Source organism: Micromys minutus (genome assembly GCF_963924665.1).
Source record: "Micromys minutus genome assembly, chromosome: 1".
Lineage (NCBI taxonomy): Eukaryota > Metazoa > Chordata > Mammalia > Rodentia > Muridae > Micromys > Micromys minutus.
The window spans coordinates 84,355,150-84,368,176 of record NC_137969.1 but is presented as its reverse complement, the minus strand read 5'-3'; the positions used below and the strand labels follow the sequence as shown (position 1 = coordinate 84,368,176).

General features: G+C 39.3%; 1 protein-coding gene across 6 annotated transcripts in view; it reads left to right on the top strand.

Moving 5' to 3' along the window:
• The window catches only part of ABL2 (ABL proto-oncogene 2, non-receptor tyrosine kinase), a gene marked incomplete at its 5' end in the record, with an annotated part of 83,295 nt that overhangs the window by 21,673 nt on the left and 48,595 nt on the right, over positions 1 to 13,027 (top strand). The window lies entirely within an intron of this gene.

The following is a 13,027-nucleotide window of genomic DNA, read 5'->3' as shown; positions in this document are numbered from 1 at the left end:
AGAGTATATAAAGAGAAAATATTTTAGGTACATTAAAAAAATTTTAAGGTACATTTAAAATGAATGTTTGTATATGTGTGTGCACGAATTTATGTTTATGTGTAGTTATGTGCATGTGTGTATAGCAGGTACCTGCAAGAGCCAGAAGAAAAAATAGGATCTGGAGTTGTGGTTTGTGATCCACCCAAGTGCTTTACCATCTTTCCAGCCCCCACATAGAGTTGTTTGCTTAGTTTGCCTGTTTTTTTGTTTTTGTTTTTGTTTTTTTTTTTGGTTTTTTGTTTTTTTTTTTTTTTGAGACAGTCTGTATTCCTGGTTGTCCTAGAAACCTAAGTAGATCAGGCCGACCTTAAACTCATAGAGATCCTCCTGCCTCTGCCTCTACATATTATATGTAAACACACATACATGTGCACACAATTTTTTTTTTTTAATCCTGAAGAAAATTATTTTGTTCCTGACTATTTTTCAGTCTTGGGCTTGGGTTGCAGCTTAGCAACACAGCACTTGTCTTCTAGCATGTACAAGACCTGGGTTCAGTCCCTCAGTGTGTGTGCTGCCACACCCAGCTGTTGAGTTTTTTCTTTAAGATTTATTTTATGTGTATAGGTATTTTATCTGCATGTTTGTAAGTCCAGTGGGTATGTGACAATGGAGGCCAGAAGAGGGCGCTAGATCCTTTGGAACTGGAGTTGGAAATGGTTATAAACCAGCAGATGAATGCTGGAAATGAAACCTAGGTCCTCTGTAAAACAAGTGCTCTAAACTGCTGAGCCATCTCTGCAGTTCCCCACAGAGAGTTTTTTGGTTGTTGAAGTAGTCCCCAGATGTCCAAATGGCATAAGAATTATTTTGTGTGTTTGTGTTTTGTGGATGGAGTCAGAAGTTAAGGGGTTTTCCCAGGGCTTGGACTTCATTAATCTGATTGTCAGTAATCCTTTACCAAAGTAGAATCTTTTCTCTGGTTTTGTACCTAAATGGAAATCTCAGATCATGATAGCGCCTATTCCAGACAATCCTACACACACACACACACACACACACACACACACACACACACACACACACACACTGAAGGACTGAACCCAGGTCTTGTACATGTTAGATATGTGCTGTGTCACTGAGCTGCAACCTAAGCCTGAGACTTGGAAAAGGTCGTTTTTTTCAATTTTCTTCTTTTGGATTCTTTTTTAAAAAACATTGTGTGTGTGCACGTGTGCGAGAGCATGTGATTGCACCTGTGCCTCTGTGTGTGTGTGTGTGTGTATGAGAGAGAGAGAGAGAGAGAGAGAGAGAGAGAGAGAGAGAGAGAGGGAGGGAGAGAGAGAGAACGAATATGTATATGTGTGTGTATAGAGTTTAGAAGACAAATTGGGGGAATTGGGAATTGGTTTTCTTCTTCCATGTGGGGTCTAGGATTTGAACTCATTAGACTTGACAGCCAGTACCCTTACCTGCTGAACCCATTTGCCAGCTCATCTTCGTGAAACTTCTAAGGGTGATAGAGGGGTTGACTATGAGTGTTGACCTAGCTTGACCTTCTTGAGAATATACACATACCAGAGGCTCACATATGACCATTTTCTTTAATCTCCCTTTTAGGCTGGTGGAAGACAGACCAAGTCGGAATGTAATAGTCTTTGAGCAGCGTGCCTGGCCGGGCAGCTGTACTGTTAGAATGTGTCTGACAAATGCGTGTGCATTCTTTGTGGTGGCAGCTTGCATCATTACAAGTTGTTTGATACATGATTTTTCCCCCATTGCCAAATGAGATAATACCATGCTTTTTAATTGTGTTTTACACTTTTGTTGTTGTTGTGGTGGTGGTGGAAGAAAGAAGACCTAGAAGAGGTCTGTAACTTTGGAAGAAGGATGAGAATTTTGTTAAATATAATGTGAACCAACATTTATCATTTTTAAATGTTTGCTGAAATAGAAAAGTAGTATTCCTAAATTTCAGATAATTTTTATTTATATTAAATTTTACATTTTTCTTTTTAAATATACTTTATTTGAAATTATAGTAAGATATGTGTGATATACAAGTTACCATCTTACCAGATGTTTTACTAGGCTCTGGTTTTATCTTTATGGTGTTGTTAAAACCCCTGAAAATAATCTACCACTGCCACCCCCGGAAGTGCTCCATAAGCATTTTAAGAATTGGAGCTCCTCTTTCCTCTGGCCCCTGTCTCCCACCTGCTGCTAGAACTGAGACTTTCCAGATCTCTCTGTAACTGTCCTGTGAGGGACAAAAGGGGAGAGACACAGACCTCAGACACTGTTCCTGAGTAGGGCTGCAGTGTGAAGCATCAGGCACAGCAGCTCTGCTCTCTTCCTCCAGCCTTCCTGACAGCTCCTCTGATGCTGGGTGGGGTAAAGCGGGATAGATCTCTTTTCTCTTTCTTTTCCCTATTCCTTCTGGATACCAGCTTTCATTGACTCAAGCCATTGTGTGTGCGTGCGTGCAGGCCAGAGTTTGAGGATATGAGAGGGTGTCTTTCTTATTTTTTTGTGTCAAGGTCTTTCACTGAACTCTGTGATTCAGCTAGCCTGACTAGCTGGTACGCCCCAGGGACCTCTGTCTTTGCTTCTTTAGTCAGAAGTCACAGAAGTAGGCTGCTGTGGCTGCCTGGCTTTTGCCACTACTTTAGGTTCTCACTCTTCACACTGATGCATCAAGTACTTGACCAATTGAACCTCTCCCCAGCTTTAAGAGTTCTTTGAAGAACCTTTTACTTTTGTCTTTTAGTTTTTTTCTTTATTTTTTGGTTTGTGTTTTGTGATAGCATCTCATTTCATCCAGACTGACCCCCAACTTGATATCTAGTTGATGCTGGGTTTGAATTCGTGATCTTTTCAACTCTATTTCCCAAGTGCTAGATCCTAGATTATATTCATAGACAACCACATCTGGCTTAACTCGCAGTCATTCTTGCTTTGTCATCCCAGACAGATTTGGTTATAGTATAAAGGCTGATTTGTTTTTGTATTTTGCCTATTAGTACATAATGGTTTTTGAAATCTTTTAAAAACATTTATTTCATATGTGTGTGTGCACTCTTGTACGCATGTTGCCTGTGACAGAGTATGTGTGTGTCCACCATGCAAGAGCTCATGGAGGTCAGAGGAGGGCACTGAATCTGCTAGAACTGGAGTTCTTGGTAGATATGAACTCATGTGGGTGCTGAGAACTGAGTACTTATAACTACTAAGCTTTCTCTTTAGACTCATGAAGCTATTTAAAAAGTTTTAGACTACATTTTTATTTATTTGTGTGTGTATATGTGTATGGGCACTGAAAAAGTACATTACATGATACTATACTTGGTAAGTGGATATTAGCACAAAAGCTCACAATGCCCACGATACAACCCATAGACTATATGTAACTTAGGAGGTAGAAAAACCTAGGTGTAGATGCTCAGTCCTGCTTTGAGTGGGGAACAGGATGATTGCAGGAGGTGGAGGGAGGGGAGGATCTGGGAGGGACAAAAGAGGGGGAGAATATATGGGGGCACCATTAGATACTGGAGATGGCACAAGAGAGGTGCAGAGGGTCAGAGGATAACTGTGGGAGTTGGATCTCTCCTTATTAGATATGGGCCCCAGGGGTCAAACTCGGCATCTATACCTGCTGGATTGTCTTTCTGGCCCCAGTATGTGAGGTTCTTTTATTATTATTATTATCACTATTACTACTACTTCTTTAGTCTTCCCTAACTCGATCTCACCGTTTTTATGTATTTATTTTGTGTGGATGAAATGTGTGTCATTTTCACATCACAGAGTGGAGGTCAGAGGACAGCTTGAGAAGTTGGTTCTCTTGTTCTGCCATTTGTGTCCTGAGGATTGGACTCAGGGTATTGGGCCTGGGGGCAACTTCTGTTACTCACAGAGTCATCTTGTCAGTCAGATGCTTTGTGTTAAAAATAAATAAAATTAAAACATTTAACTAAAACTCTATATCCATAAATTTCCTGGTATTTATAATATGTGATGTTATAGAATATCCTGGAAATTAAAAACTTATTCCCTTGGCTTTTTTGTTTTGTTTTTCTGTTGTGCTAAAGATTGAATTGAGACATTGGCATGTGAGGCAGTGCTTTACCTTGGAACGAGCCCTTCCTTGCCCTTTTGGTGAAAATTGCTTAGACACTTGACTTGGGAAATAATCAGTTACAAATAATTCCAATGAGTAGTTATTGTAACAGTCATAATTAGTGTAATGTGGTTGCTTATTACAGGATTGGAATTTGAGATAGGAAGCTCAGAATTACAGACTTTGCCTTCATGTGGAGGAGTTATCTGTGCACTCTAAATAATTGTACTGAATTATGTAAGCCATACCTTCTAGATAAGTATAGTTAAGTTCTGTCCATTTCACCCTGGTGACTCACTGAGGTGTCCTCCTGCTTAGGTGTGATTGTGAACTGCAGTTGTTTCCCAGCTTCCCCTTCCCAGCAGTGCTGCTTTACTTCTGCATCCTGATGTCAGTTGGTGCAGTGTGTTTTCCTTAGAATGAATGACTCAGTAAGTTGTTCCCACGGAAAGCTTTGAAAAGATGTTCTTCCATTTGAAAGTACATAATCTTAATCATTTTACCATACAGTTTTATGCTTCCTATGTGTTCCCTAATTGTGAGAGCAGTTAGGTAAAACAGCAGTCAAGGAATTTGAAAGGATATTAAAAATGGCCTTTTCTCCCTTTTGGCTTGAACTTTTCTTATACAGAGTCAAGGATTTAACCTGGTGATGGAGAGCTTGCTGAACATGTGTGGGCCCTGAGTGTGAATGGAGGGGGAAAAGAAGAAAGTATAACATGCAAATAATAGTTTGAAAATTCAAATGTATGTTTATTTAGCTGGACATTTCAAATGAACAAGTTAGAATTAAGATGGATGTGGTGCACTTCTTTAGTCCCAGCACTCAGGAGCCAGAGCAGGCAGATCTCTGAGTTTGAGGTTAGCTTGGTCTATAGAGCAAGTTCCAGGACAGCCAGAGCTACACAGAGAAACCCATTCAAACAAACAAGCAAACCAAAACCCAAAAACTTGATTACTTTTTTCCTTGGTCTATTGGGTCAGTTCTTTTGTACTGGTTATTTGCCTATAGAAGATTGACTATCTATCTATCTATCTATCTATCTATCTATCTATCTATCTATCTATCTATCTATCTACCCACCCACCCACCCAGGGTTTCTTTATATAGCTTTGGAACTCACTCTGTAGACCAGACTGACCTTAAATCCATTGAGATCCACCTGTGTCTGCCTTCTGAGTGCTGGGATTAAAGGCATGAACCAGTCCTCCCTGTGAATGGTTCTTTTTTTAGACTGAGTTTTTAAATTTTTTAAAAAATTATTGTAAAATGTATAAACAATTCTTTTTCATCTCACATATTTTATGTATACAGTTTGTCTTAGAGGGGTTTTTTTTTTTCCTGTAAAGAGACAACCATGACCACAGCAGCTTCCACGAAGGAAAACATTTAATTGGGGCTGGCTTATAGCTTCAAAGGGTTAATCATGATAGAAAGCATGGTAGTATGAAGGCAGATATGGTACTGGAGGAGCTGAGAGTTCTCCATCTGGATTGCAGGCAGCAGACGAGACTGTTCCACTGAGTGTGGCTTGAACATCTGAGACCTCAAATCCTGCCCCAAATGTCACACCTACTTCTACGAGGCCACATCTCCTAATAGTGCCTCTCTCTATGGTCCTATGGGGGCCATTTTCTTTAAAACCACCACACAGTTCCATGTCATTAATTAAATTCATAGTGTGTGACCATTACTGTTGTCTACTAATAAATTTTTTCACCAACTACCTTGGAAAGTCTTGTGTCCAGCAAAGAGTACCTTCTCATTCCTCCTCATAATCCCTAGTGGCCTCTTTAGCACTATAGATATTTTGTGTAAGTGTAAGATATTTGTTGTTGTGTGTTTAGTTCATGTTAGTGTATTGTTAAGGTCTAACACATTACAGCATGTTTCAGAACCTTGTTCATTTTTCCTGTTTGTGTGTACCACATTCTGACTATTAATCCATTGGTGAACACTTAGGTTCTTTCCACTTTCTGCCTACTATTCAGCATGCTTTTCTGAACATTGGCACATGCCTGTATCTGTCTAGTCCTAGTTTTCACCTTTTGTATACCTAGGAAAGGAATATGCTAATTCTGTGTTCATATAGTGGTCAATCCATTTTTATGTTCCTACTGCAATGGGCAGGGGGGATTCATTCTACAGAAATAATTTTACCTACATGTTCCTAATTAAAGTACCTTCACTGACTCTCAGTCTGTTATTTATCACCTTACCTTTAAAAAGCAGAGGGTGAGATGGCTCTGTGGGTAAAGTACTTGCTGGGCAGGCCTGAGAACCTGAGTTCATCTCTGGAACTCACATGAAGTTGGAAGGAGGTAATAGAATCTACAAAGTTTACCTCCACATAAACGTCATTACAGATATGCCCCCCCAACTGCCCCCACTACACATAGTAATAATAATAACAACAACAACACAGTAATAGTAGTAATAATAATAGTCACGATGAGACAACAATTATAAGCACATAGCTTTAGTTACCTGTCAGTATTCTGTCTCTAAGGTTCTGGCTGGCATTCACTTGATCATACAGAGCTGAAATGTTGGGACTGGCATCACAGTGGATTGGCATGAGGTTCATATTTGCAGTATATTTATTCCTTTCTTCCCTTTATTTTACTTTTATTTACTTTTGGTGTTGTTTTAAGACAAGCTTTCATGTATTATTCCAGGCTAGCCTTGACCTTTCGATCCTCCTGCTTCTCTCTTAAGATATTACATGTATAAAACACCACATCTAGTCCTTCTTCCCTTTATCTTGCCTTAAAGAGCAATTTAATTATGTACCCAATTAGAAGGTCATGCTTATCAATCTACATCTGTTTAAATTCTTGAATACTAATTCTTGCTTTATTTGAATCTTTATACAGTTTCCCTTTTAAATCAACGACTTTCCAAGTACATTTGTGTTGCATGTCTTAAAATGTATTAATGTCTGTTTTATGGTTCTAAAAATCATTATCTGATTAGAAATATACACTGTACAACTTAAGTCCAAAAAGTTCTTGCTAGCAACAAGAGCGATGCTATATAAAATAACACAATATATGCTTGGCATTTCTGAGTTTTAAAGAATGTAGAGCCTGCAGTCTAACACTCTGCAGGTAGAGGCAAAGAACACACCTGGACTACAATCCCTGTCTCTGTTGCTTAAAGTTATTAGGTATAGGTACCTGTACTGAAATCTTAAATTTCAAACCTAAAAAAGAATAGTTTTCATAAAAGAGGGGTGGTTGGCAGAGTAGGATATAAGATCCACAGCTTAAATGAGGGTATCCTTAGATACAATTGTGATGTCAGTGGGATTTTGATATATTGAAACTCCAACCTTTTGTTCTCAAACTTGCATATTGTTCTGTATGTAATGATAGCCCTACAGATGCAGTAGTATATTTCTTTAGCAGCAAGTACATGCAGAAAATATTATGTATGTAAGTAGGATCCTTGACTCATGGGTCCATAGTATGGACATTGTATGAGAAAGCTATTTTACCCCAGTATACTTTTGTTCTTGCTTTTTTTTCTTTACTATTAATCAATTTATTTACTTTACATCCCAATCTCAGCCCCCTCAAAGCCCCTCACATAGGCCCTCTCCATTCCCTCTTTCCTTTCTCCTCTGAGAAGAGGGAGACCCCTCTGGGTACCAACCCACCCTGGCATATCAAGTCACTACAGGACTAGGCACATCTCCTACTGAGGCCAGACAAGGCAGCCAGTTAGTACCCCAGTATCCCTTCAACTACTTAGGAAAAATATTTTTAGTAACAGTTTTTCCCTTGATTACTGATGTCTAAGAGGACTGTGACCAGTTATAAAGTACATGACCAAAATGCCACTTGTTACATAATCTGTTAATATATAATGTACATTGGTTTTCAGGGGGAAAGACTTTCATTTTTAAAATCAAAACCTCAAAAGTTGCCTAGGAGCCAGCAGAATGCTTAACTGGTAAAGCTGTTTACCACCAAGCATGATGATATCCTGCATTCATTCAGTTCCCACAAGGTTGATGGAGAGAATTGAAAATTGACTCTTGCAAATTGTTCTTTGACCTGAATTCAGAAACACACACACACATACACACACACAGAGGGGGGCCGTGGGGGGAGAGTGAGAGAGAAACATAAAGGTTTCTTTTAACACTTGATTTTTTTTTTAATACTACCTGATTGAGATTTATAACAAAGAGACTATTAGCAGCTCTCCACAATTAAATGGATTAACTGTTAAATGAAGTCAGTTCATTGCTGTTAAGTTCCACATTTCTTTACCTAATGTTTTTTAGGATCTTTGTGCATATAGTGGGAAATAATGGCAATACCTGACTACCATTGTGACCTAGAGTAAGTACTCTTTTACATCCTGTTAAAGGATCTTGTAGTTGGCAGAAGCCTCAAGGGTTGGGTTAGATCTCACTGGAACTTTGAGATAATCATGATGTTTAGTGTAGCAACTAGGGCTCAGGGCTCCAACAGTAATATTTGTATGGTTTTGTTTGCCTTTTATAGTGGTTTTTGTTTTGTTTAGTGATTTTCTTCAAGTGTTTTTATTTGTGTGTGTGTGTGTGTGTGTGTGTGTGTGTGTGTGTGTGTGTGTGCATAATGTATAAAGTATTCATTTTATCAGTTCTGTTTTTGAGGAGAACCGTAACTAATACACTAGAAAAATATAGCAACACTAAAAATTAAAAATTAACACTGACTGCCACCGGTAGTCTTTTGTGTTTTCTTATGCTACCTTAATATGTTAGACATTTGCCTTCATCTTCCAAAGTGAGATATCAAATAGAACTTTAAAGGAAATTTTAATTGCTCCAAATGAATATGTTAAGAATTGATGATAATTGATTTTCATCAAGTTTTTAAATCCCCCTTTCAACTCTAGACGCTATGGTAAGATTTTATTTTGTATGCAGTCTAGTTTTGTGTCACTATCTCCTTTTGTTAGTTTGGTGGCCTAGGGCACGAGCTCATGTTCTCGTTTATTAGAAAGCACAGTGCCAAGCAAGCAGCAAGCTGGATGTTTGCCTGGCAGGTGGAAGTCTGGCCCTTGCCAATTCGGGTGTGTATGGTAGCTTTCCTGGTCTGGGCAGAGAAGGGAACAGAAGGCCTGTACAGTGGGGCTAAGGAGTAAAGGTAGAAGAACTAGCTGGGTATCTATCATCTGTCTGTCTACAGCCTTGGTAGCCTATTGCTACTGTGCCATATATGTTTCTGCCTTACCAGTGACTAAGAATAAATTCCAAACAACAATTTGGAGACAAAAAAGCCTCCACAAAAATCTGTCTCATTTTTTTTTTTTCTTGACTTGTTTTTAAATAAAAACTCCAGGGCTGGAGAAATAGCTTAGCAGTTAAGAGCACTGACTGCTCTTCCAGAGATCTGGAGTTCAAGTCCCAACAACCACATGGTGGCTCACAACAATCTGTATGTAATAGGATCTGATCCCTTCTTCTGGTGTGTCTGTAGAGAGTAACAGTATACTCACACACATAAAAAAAAATTCTTAAAAACAAAACCAAAAATCTCCTCTTAAGAGATTTCACAGGGCAGCAAAGGAAAAGACATTGCAAGAGGAATAAAACCCCCTTGCCACATTCTGTTTTCTGCTTAGAGCCAATAGGAAAATTGAGACTATTAAAAAAAAAAAAAGATGTAGAAACTATTTATAATATGAATGGACTGATTAATTTTAGGTTTAGCGGTACAGGGGATATTAGTGGAGAGCACCAAATATTACCAGGAAAAATTTATCTGCACAATAATGAAGGTAAGGGAATTTCCTTAATTCCTTGGTCCTAAAGATAAAGAGGCAGGAATAAGGTTTAGTTAGTCCAGGACACCCAGACTGTAAATCCACACTTTGAACTAAGGATCAGAAAAAAATTTGGGGGTTTAAACAAACAACGACATCTATACTGAACATTGTTCCCCTGTCATTTCATAGTTATTACAATATATTTATATATTATTGAGCATTAGTAATATGGGCAAAAAGATTGCCCAGTTTTAGGGCAGCCTGGGCTACATTATGAGTTTAAAGCCAATCTGGACTATGGAGTGAGATCCTGTGGGAGAATATGATTAGGTTGTGTGCAAATACTCTAGCCTTTAGTTTAAGGTACATGAGTAACTTTGTTCTTTAGTATCCACATCAGAGCTTGAATGGAAGACTAATGTTTGGTGTATGCTGGATAGCAGAAAGGGAAATCAAGGTCAGACAGTAACTGTAAAGACTGAAGGGTGGCTCTGCGGCTGCTTTCACAGTATGTAGATGTAGGTGCGTACACTGAGAGCAGGGATGTCTGCCTTTTCCCTACCTTCTTTTCTGGGGAGCATAGGACACTCTTGGTTTAATATCTTTCAGGACATTGTGTGTGTGTGTGTGTGTGTGTGTGTGTGTGTGTGTGTGTGTGTGTTTATTATAAATTGAGAAACATGTCTCGTTGTCCATTCTTAAAATTATTTGGTATGTTTTCAGTTAATTCTTTGAGAATCCCACTTACTGTATTTTATTATATTTATTATATTATTACTACTCCTAATTCCTCCCAGATTTATACACATTCCTTAAAAAAAGAAAACAATTTGTGCATGGTGATTCCTCTGTAGTGTGGCTGACCAACAAGGCCACACCCTTAAAAAAGCTTACCCTTTGTCCCCTAGATCCCATAACTGCCAAGTTCTTCAGTTAGGGGTAGGTGCTTATAAGCCGGTCCCTCCTCTGTGTTAGAGTGCTGACTGATTTGATGTACGTGGTCCTGTGTAGATGCACACAGCTGCTGAGAGGCCATGAGTGTCATGCTTCCATCATGTCCAGCCTTTGGACCTCTCCAGCCTTTGGCTCTTAATCTTTCTGGGCATATTTCACAATGGTCTCCAAACTCTGTTCACTTGTGAATGCTCAGAGTTCAGTTTTGGAAGGAATTTTTCTTGTCTTTGCCAGTATAAGCTATGAGGATGTAAACATTTCCATGGTGGGGAATCCCTGCTATTGTTTGTACACTGGAATACATTACTTAGACTGAAACTGTGGAGGAGAACTGTGGTAGAGACCTACCCAGAGCAGTGAAAAACAGCAAAACTGTAAACTTGAGCTCTTAGAATGCATCAGACTGTTCTTTCTCCTCTACTCTCCAGCCAACAATGAAGTCATGTTTATCTGATGAGTATATATCTCATTGGGACAGTGTGTATATGCTCTTTATATATGGGCATATAGACAGTTGGAGAAGGATCTGGGTTTAAATCATTGGGAGATAATAAGGCAAAGTTAGTAAGACAAGTACCTGTATTTGCAAGTCAGGGCTTGGTTTACAGTCTTCCTTGGTAGGAGATTTAATGAAAGATCTTCATTTTACTTAAACGATTTTTAAAGTTATTTTACATATGGGTATGAGTGTTGTGCCTGTATGTGTACCATGTGAATGCCTGGTGTCCACAGAAGCCAGAAGAGAGTATCAGATCCCCTAGGACTGGAGTTCTGGTTATGAGCCACCATGTGGGTAATAGTTATATCAAACCTCTTACTCTGGAAGAATAGTCAGTGTTCTTAGCTGCTGAGCTTTCTCCAGCCCCTATGGCTTTCATTTTCTTGTTTGTTTTTGAGTCAGGGTCTTTCTATATTGCCCTGACTGGCCTGGAATATAGTATCTAAACCAGGGGCCTCTAACTCAACAGATATATCAGTCTCTGCATTTAATGCATGTGCCATGATGAGTGGTCTTTCTATAAACTTTTAATTGTAGTCTTTGCTGTTTAAAAATATTGATAACCTATTATGGTTTTGTGGATTTTTTAAAAGATTTATTTATTTTATGTAAATAAGTACACTGTAGCTGTCTTCGTATACACCTGAAGAGGGTATCAGATCCCATTACAGATGGCTGTGAGCCACCATGTGGTTGCTGGGAATTGAACTCAGAACCTCTGGAAGAACAGTCACTGCTCTTAACTGCTGAGCCATTTCTCTAGCCCATTAGCTAGTATAGCAGCTGTATCAACTCCAGGCATTGAAGACTCAATAACTTCTCAGGTTGGAAACTCAAGTGCTGGTTACTCCAGCAGTGTTATATTGTGGGAACTGTGGGATTAGCTGAACAATCTTCTGAGTAGTTTCTTGTCAGAAAGGAAGAACCAGGGCTGGATTGCAATTGGTGTTGCTAGATATAAAGTATGAATCTGTTTCCCCAGAATCGGAGGAGGCTCCTTCAGCATGGTTGGTGTATATTGAATGAACATCACCTGTCTAGAGAATTGTTCCAAAGTATCCTGCAAAGAGAAACATGACAGAACTAAGGCAGTGATGGGCATATATGAGGGTTACAATCATGGTTTCTTGCCCAATTTCATCTAAAGGCTCGTCAGATATAGCTTTGACTATTCTCCAGGGTTCAGATCCATGGCTTAGATACCAGCAGGCAATGGTGCATGAACTGGGCAGTGATGGGGGAGTAGAGAGGCCCTGCCCAAATGCTAGACAGGCCCACAGTGTGGCTACAGTGCATGTGGACGAAGGCTCCAAAAGACCACAGCAATGGGCGTTTGGGGAATTATGACTGTTTATGGTAGCAGAGTTGGGGAGTCACTCAGTGGGGGTCTTTGCCCAGAACAGCATTCCTGAGTGAGGCTTCCACAACAGCATCCTCAACAACATGTGGACACAAGGCCAGGGAATACCACCCCAGAAATGGAAGTAGACAGAATAAGCTCTTAAGTAATATTTTGTTCTTGTCCTTGAGAGAGTTGAGCATATCCTATCTCTGACTCGTTGTGTCAAATCTTTCTCTGCTTCATCATTTTGTCTGGCCCTCAATTAGACTTCATTTTCAAATATGGCTGCTTCCTTCTACAAACTAACTTTATCTTCATTATTAGGGATTAAAGGTGTGTAGTAAGAGTGTGTCTGTATTCCAG